This window comes from Gymnogyps californianus, chromosome 14 (assembly GCF_018139145.2).
Source record: "Gymnogyps californianus isolate 813 chromosome 14, ASM1813914v2, whole genome shotgun sequence".
NCBI lineage: Eukaryota > Metazoa > Chordata > Aves > Accipitriformes > Cathartidae > Gymnogyps > Gymnogyps californianus.
In genome coordinates this window covers 6,906,394-6,929,333 of record NC_059484.1, presented here as the reverse complement: position 1 = coordinate 6,929,333, position 22,940 = coordinate 6,906,394, and the positions used below count along the sequence as shown (strand labels likewise).

The 22,940-nt window shown below is 37.7% G+C and overlaps 1 long non-coding RNA gene across 2 annotated transcripts in view; it reads left to right on the top strand.

Annotated features, from left to right (window-relative positions):
* Nucleotides 1-3,154: 3,154 nt before the first annotated feature.
* LOC127022070 (uncharacterized) overlaps nt 3,155-22,940 on the top strand; it is a 31,222-nt gene continuing 11,436 nt past the window's right edge. For both annotated transcript variants that reach the window (XR_007767295.1, XR_007767294.1), the window contains exons 1-3: nt 3,155-3,249; nt 5,068-5,180; nt 13,495-13,560. This is a non-coding gene — a long non-coding RNA (uncharacterized LOC127022070). The remainder of the gene's footprint in view (nt 3,250-5,067; nt 5,181-13,494; nt 13,561-22,940) is intronic.

Here is a 22,940-nt window from a genome sequence, read left to right as displayed (position 1 = left end):
GCATGGTTGATGAGTTTCTGCAGTTAAAACGTACGTGTCATTGTTATTTACTCTGTATTATTTATACTGCAAGCTTCTCAGAGGCCCTAGCCCCATTGCACTAGGCAATGTAAGAATACAGATATTATCTATATTTTGTAGCTGCTTTTCCTGAGAATAAGAGGCAAAGGCAAGCCTTGAAAGAAGTGTGAGTCAGACTCCTTCTTCCTCCTTAGGTACAGTTAACGTTCTGGGACATGGCATTGGCTGATAAATGATTGATGGTAGTGTGTTTAACCATTTCAGTGGTTCTTGGCATTCTAGGAATTGTTACATTGTTGGGCTTTTTGCTGACTTTGTCTCCATGATCCCATTTTACTGTTTGGCTCAGAAAAGGGGGCTACTAAGTAAATTCAATACTCAGTAAATTCACTAAACCAAGCCTCATAAAAAAAGACAACATGATGAAGGGACAGTGTCTAGAACAGAGTGAATCTGAGCTCTGCAATACTTATTTTGTTTAATAATAAGTTTCGATTTGAATGTCGTTACTGGAAGTTTGGCCGACCTGATACGACACTTATGAGTAATGCACTTCTTTTGTATATCAAGCATTAGTCAGTTTAGTCAATTCTAACAGTCAAGCATGTTTGTTTAAGCATACACTGAAGTGTCTCCAATAGCAATTTTTGTTCCTGTTGGAAGAAATTAAGAAGGGCTTTCTGTAACAAAAATGCTGACTGAGTGCATACGTTATTTTATAAAAACTCTGAATTTTCCACCAACTGTTACTGTGAGAGACACCAAAAGGCAAAGACCTATTAAAACATTTTTACTTTTAATGGCAAAATAAGCCATCTTCTTTAAACACACTGAATGTAATTCAGTAAGTGAACAGATACCTCACAAGAATATGAATGAATCACCATAGTGGTTAGTTTTTAAAAAAAAGTGGGGTGGAATAACATTTTATGCACTAGACAGACTAATTATGTCTATTTAAGTAAATGCATAGGTTTTGTTTATGGTGGTGGGTTTTTTAGTTTTTTTCTAAGTAATGATTGAAATTCATCAGTTGCTATGGTTCAGTATTCCTGAATACAGATTATCTTCAGGAACTATAATACATGGGGTTTATTTAAGACAGGGTTTCATTAAAGCGTTTTCTGATGGTTTCAGTTTCAGTTTTCTTTCAATTGACTATGTTTATAAGGCAAAATTTAGCTTGAAATGAATTATTTCTAAGTCATATAATACTTAGAGTAATACTAAAATCCTATTGAGTGTTGGAGCAAAACATATTTACAGTGCTCTGCCTTAAAACCATTGAAATCCACTACGATTATCAGCTATGATAAAATTATGTTATTGAAGAGCTTGACTCAGTGACTATTATAAATCTTATGTAAAAACCTTAAAATCTGTTACCTGTTTCTTCCTCTTAGTGGATGAAGAGAGGACTTGACATCCAAATGTCCATACAAACTGAGAGTCTTTCCACAATGGCTTAAAAGCAAAACTTTCTAAGATTAACCACCCAGAAAATGTTAAAAGTGATGTTGGCTACATCCTCTCCCATTTCAATGGAGGCATGCTGTGCCATGGAGACACAAAAAGAAGAACTGCTAAATTACTGTAGTGCTTCTAATGCAGTTAGCATTTTTAATAGGAACCCCTATCATAATGAGACACTCTAAAACTCTACTTTTGAATGGATCTCTCCTTTTTTATATTTTCTGAGCTTCATATTTAAAGGTTTACTACCTATGTTTGTCAGATTTTCCTGATGTATTTTTAATAATCATCCTAATAACTAATTAAAAGTTATCTGAACTGTAATCTTTGTCTACTCTGCTGTAAGAATTAGCTTAATTTCCTAACCAGAGCTAGTATTCTTTTTGATCGTTTTGCATGTAATAAAATGGGCTATCTGAAATTCTGGAATAACTGTATGAGGGTGTACTTTAATACTACAGACCTAAAATACTCTTAGAAGCAGAGTTTAGAAAATGAACCTTGTTGTGACATAGGCTACCCTTCAGGATATAATAGTACTGTAGAGATATACTGAGAGAAAAATCTGATTTACTTGGAAAAGGAGAAATTCCTCCTGGCACATGAGATGCAAAAATAAAGCTACTTTTGTATATTTTGGCAGTTCTTCAGTTTTAAAAAAAAAAAAAAAAAAAAAAAAAGTATTTTCCCTCTTTACAAACTATATTTATCATCTGTTCTGTAAAGCATGCTTTGCCATGCTCTACACTGGAGTGATAGAAGGACAAGTATCCCATTAGTGTTGAAGCATCCTACCATGTGATCTGACTAATATCTGTCATGTGGTTATACTTATCTGCCTTTCCCTGAGGAAAGAAAAGTAAGCACATGTAATAGGTTGGAGTTTTTTTGGGAAATGAAAGAGGACATTTTAGAAGTGCACATGGTACTCCTTGTTGCAAATGAGATGTATTGTAGCATCCTGTAGTAGGTGTAACTTTCATAAGCCTTTCAGATGCTTTTCCTGGTATAGCGCATTGCTGTAATGGAAGGGAGAGAGAGTGCACACCTTTTTCCAAGGTGGGAGTCTTCTAGCCTGATGGCTGATGATATTATTGTGGAGATCCTGGAGAAAGTAAGGATTCCATGAGCTTTCCTAAAGCTATGAACTGAATTCTCCAATAGCTGATTGCATTGCTATTGTGGCTGGTGCCAGCTCTGGAAATCTTAGTGTGTCTGTGCCTTTCTGTGGCTGCAACGTGGCTCGTTGGAGCTCCCAAGTATGTTGTTTTGTTAGGCTCAACTGTGTGGTACCTACTGTTTCTTCTCCTTTGCTATGGGTGTAAAGACAGATCATCCCCTAAACTAAAATAGCATGTTGCATCATCTTCTAAAAGGCCAAGGAGAGAAAAAGGGGAAAAAAACCCCACAAAAAAAAAAAAAAACCAACCAGAAAAAAGGCTGTAATTCTTATGCAGATATAGCTACAGGAAGATGACTACTGTGGGTCACAGTAGAGTGAAAAGGTCAGGGATTGATGCATGTAATCTCACTTACTGTTATCTGTGCCTCAGTTCATTGATGAATTGCATAGAAGACAGGCTTTCTCAATTGTTACTCTAAAGGTCTGTGTACTTTTTTTTACAGTAACCCCCCTATTTTTATCCTTTCCAGATAGCCCCCTGTACCCAGAGATCTGCAGGACTTACTCTCAGTGTGCCTGTACTTTCTTATTTCACTGATAAACTCGGATGTCCTGGTTTTTTCAATAATAAGGTAGACTATTTCCTTGAGATAATATTTTTGTTGGAACATAAGAGTGTATTTTCAGTACTTTCAAGAATTAAATTCATTGGTGTGCATCTTTAACTATGACTCTTAAAATAGTTGTAACTTATATATCACAGCCAAAACCTCAATATTCCTAAAGTTGATTGATGTTTGGTGATATTTACTTCTTTATTAGAAAGTCAAGAAAAAAAATTGAAATTTCTTTTTTGCTGTATATTTCTAGATAAGTGGAAACAGTTTAATATTTGTTTCCTGTAACAAGATATTGGATTCTGGCAAAGCTAATCATTCTAGAAGTTTAAGCATCTTTTTCCAATAAACTCTCTTTTTGGTATAGCAGTTTTGTTTTTTAAACCAAAACAACGCCCGCTAAGAAACCTTCCTCAAAAAACAAAACAAAAATTAAATAGAGCATGTAGGAATACAAGCTCATGTATACAGCCACAGATATTGGGCTAGAAATGTACTTCAAGCTGACATTGACTACAGTTATTTCATTTGCATTCACTTGAGTATGTTCTCAGCCCTTTAGACAATGTGTAATAAAATGTACCTGTGCCATGCACAACACTGAGAGATTAATGCAGTTAAGTCTCCTAATAATTTGGTTGTCCCACTGAACGTTTTGGAGATGTCTCTTTCACTGTCAAGAATTGATTCCAGTAATCATAACCTACCAGCTGGCATGTCAAAGACACAGTCAAACCTGGCAGTTATGCTATTACACTACCAATACAACCCACTCATTGTCCTACAAAAGCTAAGCCATCATTTTGATTATCAATACCGTTATTTTTTCTTTAGTTAAGAGATTGATTCCTTTAACATTGCAGAGTGGAAGAAATAAACTTCTTGCAGATCAATAGCATAGCACTCTTTCTTTTCTTGCCTCAGACAATCCTGATAAATGCTGTTTTAGATTACTTATCTTACTGACTCAACAGCTTAGGTAGAAACAGCAGAAACCTCTGTATTTAAAATTTTTCTTTTTTTTTTTTTAGTGTCTTCTGAATTTACGCTGTCTACTTGCCATTAAACTGCCTTAAAATACTCCAGTAGCATCAGTTTGGCCATTAAAGTCTTGCTGCTATAATTTTTCCGTGTTATGTTGACATTACATTCCAGTAGTTTAAAAAGCAGCATCAGAACACCCTAGGTTCACAAGTCAAATTAATTTGAAAGTTGGATGGAGCACTGAATGCTATTAATGGAAAATTGATCCTGAGAGATAAAGCTCATTACTTAGGAATGCATAACTGGAGTATTACCTCAGCATAGGTCTCGTTGTGTCCTCTATAAAAGTAAAGTTACCAAACGTACAAGGAATTTTTATTTATATATTTTCTTTAGAAGGATTTTTAGAGGACATTGCAGTGTACTTGTATGCAAACTGTTAAAGAATCTTTTCAGTGTTTGAAGGAGAAAAACAAAATCCATCCAGAATTTTCTTTTTTAAGTATGAACTCATAGAATAAACTCTTCAGTAAAAACTGACTGAACAGTCAGTGTGGGCCCCCATTGGTGCATAGCTGCTATCCATCTGGATAGCAGAGATCTAGGAGAAGCAGCATCAGCATGGCTTTGAGCAGAGAGCATCACTTTGAAATCTTAGGATAACTACATAGTTCTGGGGGTTTAAGTTGTATGAGCAAGTTGCTTTTCTGCTGTGCTTCTCTGTCAGCATTTCTGCTGTGTGTGATTCTGTGTGTGTATCTTAACCTCATCTTAGGTGCAATTGAAAAGTCCTTTTGTGTTTGGCCTGTCACTCAGAAGATGTGTCATTGAATGCTATTACCTCTACAGGTGTCCAATCAGAACCAGTGTCTAACTGGAGTTGCTTTGTCTGAAATACTCAGGCTAACAAAGGAGGAACCATTACAGCCTATTACACGTGAAAGGAACTTTCCCTAGACTCAGTAAGTGGCGCAATTTGTTTAAGAACTCCACCAAAGTGCCCTAAGTGGGTTCTTAGTGCTGCCCTGTAGACTCTGGATGGCTCCCCTGCTATGCCCCTATGTTTAATCCTCTTGCCGGAAATCTCTTCTCAAATATTCATTTCAGTTAGGTTATTAGCATCATTTCTGTTTCACCTCTGTTGCAATCCTTTATCCCTGGTTTACTGAAAAAGTAAAGCATCTTCCTACCAAAGATGGGTCTATGTGGGATAATTTCATTTTATATTTATATGGAACTTTTTAAAAGAAGTGTTCTTTATACCTGGGAATTAAAACTTACTGATGCTGGTAAAAATAATAGCACCTCTAGTGGTATTATGAATGGCTTGTACGTGTAGTGATAATTCCCTGATGTAAATTGATGTACAGCAACCAGTGTACCTCTCATCTCTCTGACATAAAAATCAAGTTGATAAAATTCAAAAATAGAACACAGGAATTGCAGTGAGCTGTTCGCCAGAGGTTCACACTCTGCAAACAAGATGCCCTAGGCGCTGATGAAAAATGTAGCCTCTCTGCCTCTTTTTGCCCAGTAGGGTCATGTCCAAATCCTTTCACCTTTAAATCATGTTGCCTCTTGCTTCACTATTGCATCTTGCCCTTGTTCCTAGTTTGTTGCTGCCTTAGAGGCTTCTGTTGTTCCAGAGACTAGAGAGGAACATTTATTAAGAGAGATTTATTTGGAAAGGTCAGACTCTACATTACCTCAGCATTAGGTTCAGTCTGCAGAATAATGATTTCATTTAGAACACTGAGGTTCTTCAGACTTATCACTTATTTTAAAATATGACTTCAAGGAATCAAACATATGTCAAAGTCTGGTAAATAAGTGAATCTCCATTCTGCTGAGGGCTTCTGAAGCACTGGAAGCTTTAATGTTTTGTTCATGCATTTTCACTAAATTTTTATTTTAATAAAAACCCCTGCATATTGTTGATATTTAAAAAACATAGCACATCTCCCGGAAATAAACTTTCTGCTCCAAATTAGAATTGAGGTTGCTTTACACTTCCTGTTTTAGGAAAAGAAAGGATTATAAACATGCAATAGACAGAAAATGGAAGAAATTACTCATTTCTTATAACTGTGGATGTTAGTCTAATCATATACAGATAATACCAACAAGCTTTCTTCATGTCAGTCTATAAATCAGTATCTGTTGTTTTGTGTTATAATTCATTACTGCTTCCCCATAAACTCAGGTATAGCTTCTTTTTTAATACTTGCACTATGACAAAAATAGAGCTGTTGTAAAAATCCAGATTTTGAAGTCAGTGACTTAAATCTTGGCTTCATTGACAAGGACCCCATTCTACCTATTAGGGCTTTATGCCTGCATGGTTTAGTAAAGTACATATTTATATATTTAACAATAAAGCACGTAGGAACTGTAGCCCTATGTAGTAGCATCTGGAAATTCACATATATATGCCAGACACAGTATGAACACAGATCAAAAAGAGGTTATACAGGTATCTCGTTTAAGTATTTGACAGGATACAACAGATTTAGATGTACAGGAACACATGAAACAGTATTAGCTGGCTATGGTCTTATAAAACATGTGGCTTGTGCTTTGCTAAAACTTTTGTGGGCATCATAGCGTGGTTTAAAGAGGTGTTTGAAGATGTCTCATGGAATAATTTGGTGGATATTTATGGGACCTCTTCCCAGTGTGAGAGCAGTGGGGGAGAAAGTGCTTGTTTAAAACGTAACAAGCAGATGAAAGATGCTGGGGTCATGGGCTAACCTGAGGCAGGGATTAACCTCCTAATACTCAGTGAGAGCCGAGTAAGATAGACACAGGCTAAGAAGGGCTTTGAACATGAAGATAAGCAGTTGTGTTTGAGGTAACAGAGGAGGAGGAGGAAGTGCCTAAAGAAAGGGCACATAGGAAAAACAGTTAAGTTAGGAAAATGGTGTTTGCACAGACTAGTAGGAAAGGTTGCATAATTACGTATGTATTTTGCATGTCATGCAGAAAAGTTCTGTAGGGGTTTGGCATGCTCTGGGTATGAGGTCCTAGAGAGAGGTTAGATTTATAAAGAATGCCCTGGGCTCCAAGGAGAAGACAGGATAGGGATGCTGAGACGATTGTAGGTACTTTGTTGGTTTGTTTTATGGGAGAGATAAGGGAAGATGTTAGGGATGAGGGTTTAAGAGTCCTCTCTTAGTTATACAGGTAGTTCTATGGAAGTAGCATCATGTAGATCCATGAGGAGAGGTCACAGATGCAGCTCACTCTTTTAGTCTGAACAAAGATAGGTCTGGAGGATAGAGAAGAATGACAAGACATCATAGATGGAGCCTGAGTTGCGTTTGTGGAAGAAACACTTAACAGAATGTGGGACAGAAGGGCAGAATGCTGAGAGACTCTTGCTAAATGTTGGAGAAAGGGTGAGGATATGAAAGATAAGAGGTATGAAGAATAAATATCACAAGAGGTGAATCCGAAAACTGAATGACAGATAGGATTTCAGAAAGAACAATGCTTTGTGTATTTGGTTTTACTTCTTTTTTTTTCATGTCTCTACTTATTTTACAAAGTATTGTCAGCTCTCTTTTTCAGCATTTGCTTCTTGCTTAAAACTGCAGCTGCTGCCTGTTTGTAATCTGTTACTTCACTCAAGACATGTTGTCCCCAAGTTTTCCTTATTTTCTTCATTTTTTTTGTCACCCTGCATCCCTTCTTTAATATCTTCTTAGCCTGTATTTCTTTCGACATCAAATCCAAGTTTCTTTTATTCATTTCAGAGCTCTTCACCCTACTGGCTTCCTTTGTCTCCCCATGTGTATTTTACTGATACTTTGCTTCCTTCCTTTTTGGCAATATCTGTATTTCATTAAACATCTTGAAGACTTCTTTCTTACTGTCTCTTGAGCATGGAGCATCCTTCCAAGGCTGATGTATAACTTAATCTCTTCTTTTTCTACTGCTATTACATATAAGCAGCACAGAAATTACCAACTGAAAATAGCTTTCTGCCTTCATATTTGTAGCAATTATGGGATGCTGGAGATGGGATGTCTCCTTCCATCCCATCTCAGGATACTAAAATGAAAGCTAAATAACAGTTGCAGAACTATTCAAATTTCTGCATCAAAAGCTTACTTCTTCACTACCTTAAACTGCGTATTCTCATTTATGTCTGTTCAAAGTGAATGCAAAATCATAATGTAAAAGGACTATTCAGGATTGAAGTTGATGGAAAATCAGGCATGAAACTAAAAAAGAAAAAAATCAGCTGCCCTTACCATTAGCACTTAACAGAATCTGTCATTTTGTCAGTGACTGAAGGAAACATTTTAATGAAAAAAATCAGGGAGATGCAGGTAGTATGCGAATGATAATTGAAAATTGCTTGTTTTGAGACTGACCCTTGAAACCTCAATAAACACAGTACTGGGTTTTCTAGTCCATTTGGGATTTTATCTCTCCTATCACAGTGGTGTTTGGGCATCTTCTTTGCTTAAATCCTGCAAAATGATTTACAGAGATTAAATAGACTTCAGCACACCTGCATTATTTACAGTATTTTATGCTTAGATCAACTCTAACGCAAAAAGTGACTTGCCAAAAGCAACACAGAGATCAATGGCTGAGCTTAAAAGTAAAATTCGGGAAGCTTCATTGCCAGCTTCCTCTCTACCCACTAGACACTAGTTACTCTATAAATATGTGATCAAAAGATTGTTCTAGTGCATGCCTCTACTTGAAAAAAACTGAAAAAATCAATCTCCTTGGAACCATTTAATAACACTGAGGTGACAATTTTTTAATTGTAAGTCAAAATGAATGAGCATGTTACTTGTGATCTGTGTCATATCTGTTTTCATTCCTGAAACATGACCTGTCATAACTAAAATATTTAGTGGACAGTACAATGAAATCACTTGTTATTTATGGGAACCTGTGAACTCTGATCAAGGAGGAGAACTGTTGTCCAAGCTGGCACTAAAATGAACATGAAGCCTGAGCCTGCCAGCTTGTTTTGTGCTGCCACCTACCATTTAAGCACGACACGTCTGAGCACTGCCTGGGTTTAGCATCTCCATTCTTTTCTTTTCCTCCTCTACATACAGTGTCTCACTGTAAACAAGAAAACGAACCTAGGATCAAAAAATAAGGGGCACATGTGCTTATGAACAATTTTCTATCAGAAAATTCAATCAAGGTTCTTTTGATTAAAACATTAATCTTTCAGACACATATCACAAAACTTAAAGCAAACCTGGCTGCCATTGCTTCTTTTCAGTCATTCTGAAAATGACTCTGAAAAGCCTATCAGCAAAAGGTGGTTGGGAAGAGAGGCAGCACAGATGCCGAGAAGCAGTTCTAAACATGATGAACTTGATATTTTTTGTTTATCTTCCTCTGTGAGTTTAGTCCTTTGGGGAGGCAATGAAATAGATTTGGGCAATGCCAATCAATAAAGTGAAAATCACCTTAAAGGGTATGCTATAAATGCAACAGTGAGAGATTAATCTCTTGCACTCAAAAATGGGTCTGAGTTTGTTTTTATTTAAGGGGGCTGCAAAGCTGTAAAATGGCAGTGTTTAAAAAAAAAAAAAAGTGCTGGATTCCTTCTTGTTTAGGTGACAGAGCAGTTTATTGTAGATTGCAGTGATCTTATCCTGAACAGCGTTAGCAATGAAGTCATGCAAATTCCAAGCTGATTTTCAGCTTGGTTTACTGCTGAATGCAAGCAGAAAAGACACTGCTATCTGCTCTCAGTATTTTGAGGCCATTATTTGGGCTTTAATCGCAGTCAACACCATCAGCAGGCTCTAAAATATTTGTATCAGCTCAGTGCACTAGTCTGTTCACTAGGATGTCTCCAGCCATTTTTTAATACATTGACCTTCACAGTTGCAAGGTCCAGTGTAAGTAAGGATGGGATCCCTCCTGTCGGCTTCTTTCTCTCTCATGTAATTTTTTTTTTTTTAAATATAAGATGTGATTCTCTTCCTCCTTTGCCATAATTTGTCATTTAAATCTTCCATGATTTTTTCAATGAAGACTTTTCCAAACCTTTTTCTTTCCAAGCTAAAATTGTGTTGGCATAACAAAGAGATCTCCTGTCAGTGACTTTATCCAGGATACATCTGCTCTCATCATTCCTGGACATGGTGTTAATTAGATTTCTCTGAAGCCTATCTTGCAGCAGATGTTTTAGGCTTACCCTTTACCATGTATCCAAGAGGTCAGAGACAAACTTTCCTAGGAACAGAGTTGTTTCTTGTGTCTTGGAGATGCAGTTTTCTGCCATATTTTAAATGTTTTGCTTTTCACAGATCTATAAAATACTGTTCCCTATTCCATTGCAACATCAAGCAATTCATCTCCATCCATTAATACTATAGTGCAGTGATATTGTAGGGCTCTCAGTGTTTGATGGGAATGATATAGATTAATTTTTTTTTCTTTTTTCCTGCAATAAACATTTGGGTGCCATAAAGTGTTGATTACAGCTGAGAAATATAATGTCTGGGGCACTGGGGCAGCATTTTCACTGCTGCCTAAGTGAGTATTTCAAACTGTTAATATGTTCCCAGGTTTTTGTGTGCTATTTTGAACAGAATTTCTTTATGCCAGAGCCCTGTATTGAGGCTGGTGCAGCACCACTACTGCTGTTCCTCTTCCTCTCACATAGCGGAGACGCCGAACTCACCCAATGACTAGAATGTGCAAAAATAAACTAGGACATGACAAAGACAGAGGAAAAAATGATACTGCTCAATTTAAGTAAATTAAAGAAACCGAACTAAGCAGGCTGCAATCAAATCTTTGTTCCTTCCCGTCCTCAGCCCCCACATACCCAAGCCTGTCTCGGAGGTTTCCTCACGGCTGGCGGCTCTGAGCAAGGCCCAGGCCTTCCCTCCGCTCAGCCCGTCAAGGACAATCCCGCCCTCCCTCAGCTCTCCTGCCCGCTGTGAGGCTGCCCCTGCCCAGGCTGCTGGTGGGAGGGGAGGCCCGGCCCGGCCCGGCCCGGCGCGGGCGGCCACGGCTGGTTGGAGCGGGTGCCCTGGAGAGGTGGGCTCCAGCCTGACGGGGCAGTTAATGCCCTCAGGCAGGGCAGCGATTCTCATGCTGTCGAGAAACGGCCAGCGGGGTTTTCAGGGTGTGCTGCGCCTCCGTATTCCTGCCGTGGCCAAAATGTCACCCTTTTCTGAGGGAAATGGTAGTGAGAGGCAGTTGCCTGCTGAGGAGAAGGCAGAGGCTGCGTGGCTGTGGTGGGAGCAGGACCTGCTGCAGGCTGCTCCCCTCAGCAGCGTGTGGGAAACAGCACTTCGTGTTACCGCCACCCAGAAGGTCATGACAAATACCAAAATTTTCTGTGAAATAATGGGCAATAGACTGATAGGTGTACTGTAAAGTAGTGATTTGTTATAAAATTAGATCAGGTAGGAAGGAGAGGTGTTGTAGGTGCCACGAGTCTCTGGGAGGAAGTGAGGAGAGGAAGGAGGGTCAGAGTTGCCCTCTCTCCCTGTCAGGCTGGCCGTGCCTGTGTGGTAAGGGAGGAGAGGTGGCTGCTTTCTGTACCATGAAGCTTTCCCAGGGTTTGGTAGGTGGCACCAGCTCTGTCACAGGCCTCTTTCTAGCTGTTCTGGCAGTCCCGCCCCCCCTTTTTTGCAGCCGAACGGGGACAGCAGGGAAGTCCATGTCAAGAAAGCCACTTCTGGATGACTCTGCAGATAGCCAGGGTGGCTTCTGATTGGATATCCTCCAGGCCAGACTCTGTACTACTAAATAAACTCTTCACTGCTTAACGAAATGGGGACCTTTATGTGATCCTGAGGTCAACTGTCACAGCCTTGCGGTGCCTGCCTTATGTAGTGCTTGACCCTGGGTCATTTCCATTGCATCTGGGTGGAGGCATCATCCCTGGGAAGGATTTTTGGCTAAACCTGCTTTCCTTTGCATTGACCTCCTCTCTGTTCCTAATGGTTATATTTTCAGTATTTGGAAGATAACCGTTGATTTTGCCCTAAATAAACCTCTTCCCTTCTACTCTAGTGATTACCACAGTCTCTGGTACTGTATTATTGAGGCACTTTATTAGCTAGGTGTCTCAATTCTCTCTGTTCCTTGGATCTCACAAGTTCCCTTCTCTGGAAACAAGAAGCTATCAGTGACTGGGTTTTGAATATAATCCCTGATAAGGCTGGGTTGGGAGTTTTGGCATAATGAGTCCTAAATTTATTTATGATCACTAGCCACAGGGTTTGAAGTTGGCCCTCCTGACTCTCCGCCCACTGACTCCACCCCCCCCATGTCTTATTTTCTTAAGTAATTAAAATAGTTTCTTCGATGCCTACATCTTTTTGTATAGTTTCCTCCATGCTCATCCCCACTTTTCCATTTTTTTCTTCATATCCTGCCTAGCCAAAAGAGGATATGCATCAATGTATGTCTTAGTTTATTTCGTTGTTCTGGTGATGGTGGAGAGCCAGAAAATCCATATTGTCTAGTGGTCTTTGTGTGTACTGATTTGTTATGTTGCTTGTTTTCCTGCTAGGATGCCTGAAAGTTTCTCCTTAATTTTCTTCTGTTCAGACTTCTTGCTTTGCTTTTAAGAATGGTGGGTGAGAGTTGTTTCTCAGACAGTGGGTTCACTCTATTCTAATAATTAGTTACCTTTCTATTTTATAATTCTAATGCAGTGTATTAACATGGTTCGGAAGCTCATGAGACTTATGGTCACTCTATCTGCAGCAAGGGCATCTGGAAACATTTGTTGCTGGGGTAAAGGCAGGGGGATGTTAGATTTTCTCTGTGTGTTTACTTTTGTTTTAATTGCTTTTATGTTTGGCTATTTGAATATTGAGACTTCCTAGTTTTCGTGTGAATGCATGTAATCATATGTGAGCAGGCATGAATGACAACGCATGAATTTTACCCAAGGGTGTGTTTGATGTTTCAGTTCACCACTAAAGGAACAGAACCAGTATAATGTGACCAAATTAACTACATTATAAGCTGAATAACAAATACTTGAAAACGTAGGTCAAGCAACAGTTACAAACACAGAGAATTCATACAGGAACGATTGCCTGAACCTTATCTCCTTAACAACCAGAAAGTGTGGGTACATCTGCTTAAACCTAAAACAGCAAAAGAAAATGTTTCGGCAGCTTAAAATGAAACCCAGAAAAATGGGTGAAATTCATCATAGAAGCATTTATTATGATCAGTTCTTGGGATATGAAAGAAAATAAAGGCTTTAAAGCCTAGTTTATTTAGTTTTTTAAAAGCTGTTTGCTTCTTTTTCAGAAGAAGCAGTTCTGTATTAACTTCTTCAGGAGCTTAAAAAGACCTTCCTCTTGCTTGAGAGAAAAGGTAAGAAAATAATTGTCTTAACAATTCTTCTGCCTTATTTTTTACCCCCTCCTAACATAGCCCAATATGGGCCTCTCCTGGGAAGCCTGGTGTTCAGACTAAAAATGTACTGCATGGTGCAAGTGCTTCTTGTATCTGTGGTAGACCTCCTGTTCATGATTTCAGTCAACCAAATCTGGGGAGCTTTCTGTAACATATAATACTAGTTCTCTGTTGAGGAATTAGGGGGGGGAAAAAATTCTCTACATTACCAGTTTGTTCTGAGCAGTACTGGGATTGGTTGATTTTTTCCGCCCCACGCTCCCTTCCTTGTTTCATTCAGCAGTACAGAAACCTAACGGGTAGATACGGTCATAAAATGTGTGTTGTCTGGTAGTGCTCCCTCCAGACAGTTGTTCAGCAGAGGACCCTGCTAGCTGAAGTGTAAAGGACTTAAGAGTATTGACAGCTGGAGCCCCTGCTTTACTGCTACACTGAAGATTTAGCTGCTGCTTTTCATGTTTGGTAAAGCAGTACTGGGAACAGTGTTGTGACAAATTTATAGGCTTAAGGACAGAGGGCAGCCTTCTTCCAGAAGAGAGTTGATTTGCACCAGAAAAAATGTTGCAATTTAGTTCTTTAATATGTAAAAATATTGTTATGCTTAATGTGTAACAATAAGGTTATTTCACCGTTTTCTGTCTTTCTTCGTAAAGTACCTGAGACAAAGCAGTGGCTGTTATTTCCAGAGAAGGCAGTGGTGTTCTGAATAATGCCTCAAAAACACATCTTGTTGGTGCAACATTTCTTGTTTATAACTTCTGTTTGCTGGAAGAGTGCAGAGAAAGAAAAGGAAACAAATGGGGATCAGGAGGAAGGGAAAAGACAGCAATGAACACCATTCTATTTACACTTAACAATGTCACAAAATTGCCAGTCTTAACATATTATTGTGGCATTCTGCTACTGCAGACATTTCTTCTTCTTTTCTTTCATGATAATGAAAATGAAATACTATTTCACCTTGAAAGCTTTACTTCTGCAATGGGATTTCAGCCATAGTGCACTTGTCCAGAAACCACCAAACCTTGAGATGAATAAAAGGTTTGACAGCTGTACATCGATAAGCTCTAGTGCGCTATTTTCCTGTGTTCCTACCTGTCTTATGTTGTGTGAGCAGGTTATACCAGAAGTGTGATTATTGCCACATTTATAATGTGGTCCACCCAGAATCACAAATAGTGGATTACAAGGAAAAATATATTTTTTGGAGGGTCTTAAAAATACAATTATTAAAAAAAAAAATGTATAAAATCTACTACTAGCTGGCATACAGGTCTACTTGAACCACTTCAAATTAGCTCAAGAAATTATTTTTTTAATGGCTCACTCTGTCTTGGAAGAAGGGAAAAATTGATAAAATATACTTTCCTTCCAACTAGCTCTTACACCAGCCCCTGCAGCAGAAAATGCAACTTTAAAGAAGTATAGTGTGCTGTATAATTTATTAGCATACGGGTTGCCTACAGTATGTACTAAGGCTTCTGCATAACTTATTTATTCGTCATACGCAGTTTCTGAATTTTTTTCAAAGTACTAGCATTTCTCTGATTTGTTAAAATGTAAGGTTTAAAAGCAGATGTTTTTGGTGTCATCTCATACAGCGTAAAGTATACAGATACATTGTAATGTTAGAGTTGCAAATTCAAGCAGAAATTATGAAATCACAATAGTAAAACAGCTCCTTGTGTATATTCATCGTGAGGTAATCACTGTGAAACTTAGAGGTACTTCTGAAGCTTCTTAGCATAAAAATAGCAGATTGATTTCAACATCAGTAGTGACACGTGTCTTTTCCCACCACTTCATTCTTGGAATAAGTATAATCTCCGGGAATGTGATACTATTTTGACTGATATTAAGTAAGTAAACAAATAAACAAAAGTAAGCCAAGGCAGATGTTCGGCAAGATCAGTTTCCACCAAGCAGTTCAAACTCAGCAAAACGGTAAGCATCAGTCCATAGTCTTGTGTGAGAAAACCATAAGTATATGTTGAGCATGGCATTGGCTCTGTATGTGCTGTAGGAGGTGTAAGTTAATGATGGAGTTGGATCAGTCACATGACTCATAGATAAGCTGTTATGTTCTGCAGGCTCTACGCTCTTCACTGACAAACCTAGAATTATTGCACCTGATTGCAACAAATGGGCATGCACAAAACCCTGCCTTTGACACTGAAAGAAAAAGGCAGGGACAATCTTTACCTATAGGAGATGACAAGATTCCCACTTGCAAGGGCTTAAATAAAGTTATATGAGAACTTGTTAAGTACTATCCATTTTAAGAAAAAGACAAAATTCCCATTTTGTTATTTTTTGTAAAGGACTGTAATGGTAAATACTTCAGGAGTCATCGGTTACTTGCTAATGGGGAAGTAGGTAGGTATGTAGCTCCTAGCTTCGATTACTAAAAAAGAAGTTCGCAACAAAAGAAGTGCAAATGCTATAGAGAGGTGCTATAGAAAATTCATTAAGAGCTGTTGAAGAAGTTCTTGTGACAGCGTTTGAAAAACAGTTATGGCTTCCTGAATTATCATCAATGGGATAGTTGAAGGGACTGATCCAGCTTTGCAACCACTTCTCAATGTTCTTAAGCTTTGCGCCTAGAAGTTTAACTTTGGACTTCAGGATTAAGTCCTAGGAAATAAATGTACAGATTCAGCAGTGAATTCTAATCACAACAGATCATTTGTATAGAGAGGTTCTGTTCAGATGTTTCTTTAATTTCCTGATGAGAATGACTATCCTCTCTCCTCTGAAAAGTACAACTATAATGCAATATAATGCAAATGGCTGATGATCACTGTACTTAGCACTTTATAACTTCAATATGTTTATTTTTCACTCTTCACTACTTTGGAATTCAATGTAAATCTCATTTAAGATGTTATCTGGCATTATGCTAGTGTGAACAGGGGAAGAAAAAGAAGGAATAGTCTAAAGAAGCTCTGGATACCCTGGTGGACTACGTATAGTAAAGTCCAGATTAGTTCTGTCTGCAGTGCATGGGTGTTGTCATTACTGTAGACCAAATCAAATATTTGCCTCCTGAACCAGAGAAAGCTTCTGAAAGACTATGTGCTTTTTTGTGATACTGTGGATGGTAAAGTTCTGACTTACCATGCTGTTTTGCCACTGGTAGTGATAATTCTGGGAGAAAATTTCTATCAGAATAGACATCATCTTATGTTTTAAAGTAGGTCGACAAAAGAATTCTGTTTAAAAAAAAAAAAAAAAGTTAAGGTTGCTAATTCAAACCCATTCCCTAGCCTAGCATATACTCATAAGTGCTGAAAAGATATGCAAACACTCTGAGATGAAGACACATTCAATGAAGAGTTCATTCTATTATTTCCGTGTATTCACATTACACAGCCCCAAAACTATTAGATTATAGCTGTGCAAGGAATGAGGGATTGGTTTTGGAAGGGAATTACAGAGGAGAGCCATCGTCTGTTATGGTAGATCTATGCTGGGGAATGTCTGGAGAGAACATTGCTTTAATATAAAGTTGAGAATTGGAAGTTAATTACTGTTAAGGGAGAGACTTTGGGGTTGCCAGTATGTGCCCTTCATTGAATGCTGAGCTGAGCACAGATGCTTTATGTGTTTAGTTTAAAAAAAAAAAAAAAAAAAAAAAAGATTTAAAAATAATTCAGATTACTCAGGACCTCAAATTCTAGCAAGTTTCAAGGTGGCTTTCATTCCTGAATCTCTTAAGAATCGTCTCTTACCTATGAGAAGAGGTGGGTGTGCTTTGGGGTTTCCTAAATGCAACATTCTGCATGTAAAATAGAGATATTTCCTGGAAAACAATGTGGGTTTTGTGCCGTGTTAAAAATGATTCAAAACTCTTCACAAAAGGATAATAAAAGCCACTGAGGGAACATTGGGATGGTGATACCACTGGAAGCTGCTGCTTCACAGATTGCTCAGTACCTGGGTTAAAATCAACCCCTAGATAGTATGATAAGTACATTACCTAATGTGATTCAGCATAAGCAATTTTCATATTGATGGCTTTCTTGCTGTATTAATGAAAACATGATTCACCACTGTAATGGGGACATCACTTAAATTACAGCAGAATTGCTGAAGTAGAAGCAGGTTGTTAATAAAGTAAAACTATTGTGTGCTAATGACGTTCCCATTGTGTTAATAATGATTTCTGTATTAGCAACTGTTGTATTATATTGGCAAGAAGGGAACCAACCCATCAATGTTATAATAAGGTTATTTATGTACTAGAACTTGTCTGGTATATTAGAAAATTTCTGAGAGCTTCAGTAGGGACATTGATGTCCAAAGGATAGACAGAAGACTGGTATGTCTATTATGACTTCTGGATGCGTCACAGTTTGGAATTTCAGCTTCTTCATTCGTAGCTTAGCTCCATAATATGAGAACAAAACTTCAGCTCTGGAGTTGCACATCTAGATATCTTAAAGGTCTGTAGGATTTGAGTGTTTCTGTACTTGAGCCATTACTTCAAAAAACTCACCCAGACATACCTATCATTTGCTTGCATCTTTCCTTGGAAATGTTTTTGTCAATAATGAAAGAAATAAGAATGTGTTCTTCTAATTGGAAATTGTTCTGTAGTCTGGAACTGTTGTTGATACAGCAGTGGTGAAAAGCACTGGAAGGAGGCTTGTATATAACTGACAAAAATATACAGAACTTGGCAATGGTGCAAACATGCCAGAGGTAAAAACAAAAGCTTACAAAAAAACCCCCAAGCAAACAGACAAACAAAGAAGGTAAAAGTGTGCCTTGAGAAAAGTGTCACTTTACATGTAGGAAGTCTAAAAAATAATTAAAGCACTGCAATCTCACAAAGAAATGCCATCTTTTGTGGAAGTTATAGTAAGAACATGAAGAATATAAACAGTAAGCATTAGATAAGCTGACTGGTTTTTTGAAGAAATACTTGCTCAATTATTGTAGTACTTGATATTTTGTGAATGTTTTCTGAAATGGTATGTTTTTGTTTTTCGGAGAGGCCACTAAGTATGAAATATCGAAAGTGACTTCTACAGAGAAACTCCTTTCAGGGAGTGCACAATACCAGTCTTTGGGAAAGTAAGTTGACTTCTATGTTTTTTCTGAAACTAAACGGGGAATTTTCTAAACCCAGATTCACTAGTCCCATTTAGTAGTATTGTTACAGGAACTCAGCTTTGCATTCAGTAAACTTCACATGCGTTTTTCAATAAACATGATCTGTTCATGTTTTCTTAGGATGTTAGTGATTGACATTTCAAATGGGTAAAATATGTGACTAAGCTGTATGAAAATTAACCTTAGTCATAAATTAGTGGTTCCTCAGGTTTCCAGGATTATAGGAAGATGTTCTGTGCTATGCTATGTTATTCTGTCTTATCCTTACAGTGCATCTGTTACCATAGTGTTTGGATCCTACCAGCAGTGCAGTGCAGGAAGTTACATGTGCTTGTTCTCCAATGTAGAAAATGTATTCAGGGGAATGCCTTATTTGGAAATGACATACAAGTGCATCTATAGGAGCAGATGAGGCCAAAACCCCCTCATCTTTACCTGACGTGGCGAACATAGGTCCTTAGACCGATGGGAGTTATTTCATAGCTGTGGGCTAGATTCCCCAAAGCTGATGATTAGATTGTCTAGTATGGTCTGTGTAAGATACCATAGAACTTCTTCCAGCTACATTTTTGTTGAGCCAAATAATGTTTGTCTGAAGTGTTTCTTCTAGAAAAGCATGAAGCCTTTAAAAAGTGGAGTGTCCGTCATTTCCAGAGGAGGTGGGTTCTGATGGAGCGCTCCACTGTGCAAATGAATGTGTTTCCGTAAAGTCTGAATATTTAATTAGCAGCATAAATAAATATTGGGAAAAATCAGGCTTTAAATAGGAGAGAAACAGTAATGTTACTGCAGAGTAGAATTGATACGGTGAATAAGATACACACAGAAGTGGGAAAGCTTTGGTTTGGTTCAAGCACGTAGCTGTTCTACAGTTATAGCTCAGAGGTTTATCATAGGAGCTCACATTGAGCTATTTATTGAAAATGATAATGTTTTTAACTGATTATTAAATGTTAAATTAATTTTTTAACTGATTAAATAAAATATTTATGGTAAAATATCACACAGATTGGTTAATGCATTTATCTTCTCCTCCTCTCTTCATTGCAACATTTATACAGAACAGACTGCTTTTGTGATTTTTAAAAGACATCTATCTGATGGTCTCCTTGCAATAGAAGTTAATATTTGTTTCCAAGTATAAACATATTTTTTACCTTTAAGGTGAATCTTGTTCACATCTTTTCATGTGTTATTCCAGTTTTCTGTAGTGTAGCTGTACTCATAATTTCTGTCTAAGAGGAAAAACAGATGAATTCTTGCCTCGCTAAACTCTGTTCCTGAACACTAGAAATTCAATATGCCTCAAAAAAGATGTATCTGTCATGTCTCCTCATATTATTATTATGAGGCTTGTTTTGTTGATTGCTTATTGCACTCTGTATCTCAGTCTGTATTGCAGCTTTGAGGTCTCCTTAGAGTACACGTGCTCGTTGCGCTAGGATATTTCAGAGATCAATCTCTGTTTAATGACGATCTTTCAATTTCGTCTCGCTGTTCAAACATGCAATACAGTGAATTTGTTTGGGTTGGTTTTTTTCAGTGCTGCCTTTTTAAGCTCTTCAGTAGACACGATCCTGTGAAGACTTACATGTATCTGAGTAGCTTGGCTTAAGATTGTGGGACTACTCACAAAGTGGGCAGGTGTACAGAGCTGGACGCTTTCAGAAACACTGCCTAAATTATTTTCAAGTCATTGGGAATTCCCTCAATCATAAGCCTCACTGAAAATCACAGTGCCAAAGAAAAGGGAACTTGAGGATGTTGGGATTTCATCATGTTAGTATTCTGAGCTGGGCATATAAATGGACTGTTTGTAAGTCTGGTCTCTCTTAAAGTAAAGTGATTAAGAGCAACTCCAAGGGGTTCTCCAAGGTAGGCTGGAGAAGGCGGCAACAGCAGCTCTTTTTTCTGTGTATTTTTCATTGTAATGTGGGTAGAAGTCCAGCGGAAGATGCATGCTCTAACAAAATTCTCCTGTTATTGAAACGTTAACTGGGATTTTCTTCTCTGTTTCCTTTAGAATTCAATGAGAATTAGGTACTTAATTCTTTTAGGCACCTCTAAAAATCCCAGTGTCAAGTTCAGGGGCCTTTCTATATATAGGTGCATATTTCATCAATGTGTCTTTAACATGTCAAGCTACGTGTGGGATAAATAAATAGAAGTGAATATATTTTATGCTACATGTATCTTTAAATGTTGCAAATAATTTCTTGGTAGCTCGGCAATGAATGTGACTTCTATATACTCTGCAACGTTGTTTTTAAGATCATGGGTAATAATTTTTTTCCAATGTTACTATGAAACCTTAGAAGTTAATTACTTGAGATAGTTGGATTATTTTTGCTTATCTTTATTCAGCTGGGATTACATACAATTTGAATGTAGCACCATGGTATGAGTCCGCTTCAGATACAGTCAATTATATAAGTCTATCAACAGCTATTTTATTATGGGAACAACGGAGACAGAAGGCTTGTGTTCTGTGATGAATGTAGATTAGAAAGAGGTCACCCTGACATACATAATTAGTTTCAGAATTTTAAATTAATAGGTAGTGTGCCCCTAAGGCATCCATACATTCAGGCTGAGACTGCAGGATACCTGGTGCAGCTCTTGCCTGCTTTTGTCAGCAATGACATGGCTTAATGCACTGCTTGTATAATGGCATAAGATATTATGGCAGGGCTAAATCACTGTAAAAACAAAATTTGCATAATACTTTGGTCATACTACATATATTTCCCTTTGGAAACATTTGCACTGTTAAATTATTATGCAGATTTTTAGTAGATGGTTGGCTCAACCTGGTATGTCTTCAGGTGCTTTATGAGAGCTAAGCAGATGCTTAAACAAGTTTCTGCAAGCAGTTGAGAAGATCTAGAGGTGTACAAAATTGCTAGCCTGTCTCATATGAACAGTACTAACTTAAAATGACTAACTAAGATGAACTGAAATGACTAAACTAAAGATGAACAGAATCCAGACTCCTACCCCAAACTGGAGCAAACCAAAGCTGAGAATTGCATTTCCAAGGAATTTGATGGATAACTCCATCTCTCACAATGGATCAGTCTTTTATGGGTTCTGTCTGCCACTGGTGAGAGGTCGTTATAGGCAGGACTGCACATACTTTTCCTTCCTGATCTATAGGCTTAGGCATGATACCTGAGTTTCTTGAACTTTTTGAGATGCATTGAGTTTCAGTTTGAGTTGAGTTACAAATTTGAGTTAGACGTTTGAAGAGATAAAAATTCTGACTAGCACGTGAAATCTGATAGCATGTGGCAGTTTTCAATTAGTTTAACATAGATTATTTTTCAGTTTATTCAGGTGTCAAACTGGGGAAAAAAATAAAATAATTCAGTATTTCTCAAAAATGGAGGCAATGTGGCCATGCATTTCAAGGAATTGAAACTGCTGAATTATAGTAGTACTATTGAAAGGAAACATGGGAGGACAGGATTTTCGATGGTATGTTTTCTGTATTTTTGTTGACATTTGTAATCAAATACTTCATCGATCATCCCTATAAAAAAAGTCTCAATAGATGCCTTTCTACCCCACAGCAAGCTTTAGTTGAGGTGCAAAATATAAGTAGCTTATTAATTGTAAATTTTTAGATATTTTTTAAAAGTGTGTAGGTCTTCTATGAATATCATGCTAAAATATCAAAAGTCCAGAAATCTGCAGATGAAGACAACTGCATAGGATTAGTTTACTGCCTTTTGATTTCCCTTAAAATGACATTACTTGTTGTCAGTCAGTGGCTCTTATTTAAGTAAATGGAATGTGTGACAGACATCCACAAGTATTCAGCCTTTTTTCCTTTTTTTTTTCTTTAGCGATAATGCTGTTGAAATAAAATGTCACCAAGTAATGGTTTCCTGCTGCCACATAAATGCCATAGTAAAACCAATTATTTATTTTATAATTATCTGTTTTATGGAAAATAAATACTGGAGCAATCCCAAAATGTTTATTTCCAAAGTAGAAGACATTAATCCTGTGACAGCCCTCTGTTACGATGCATTTACTTCCATTATTATGCCAAATGATTGATGGGTTGCAAATTGAATCATTTTGTCCTATGGGAACTGATGTAGTAGAGTGATTTTCACACAATACTGGTTTTGTTGAATTCCTGTCTGTCCTTCTCTGTGGTCAATTCAAACTACCTTGTTTACAGAACGTATGAAAAAGCATGTCTATCTGTG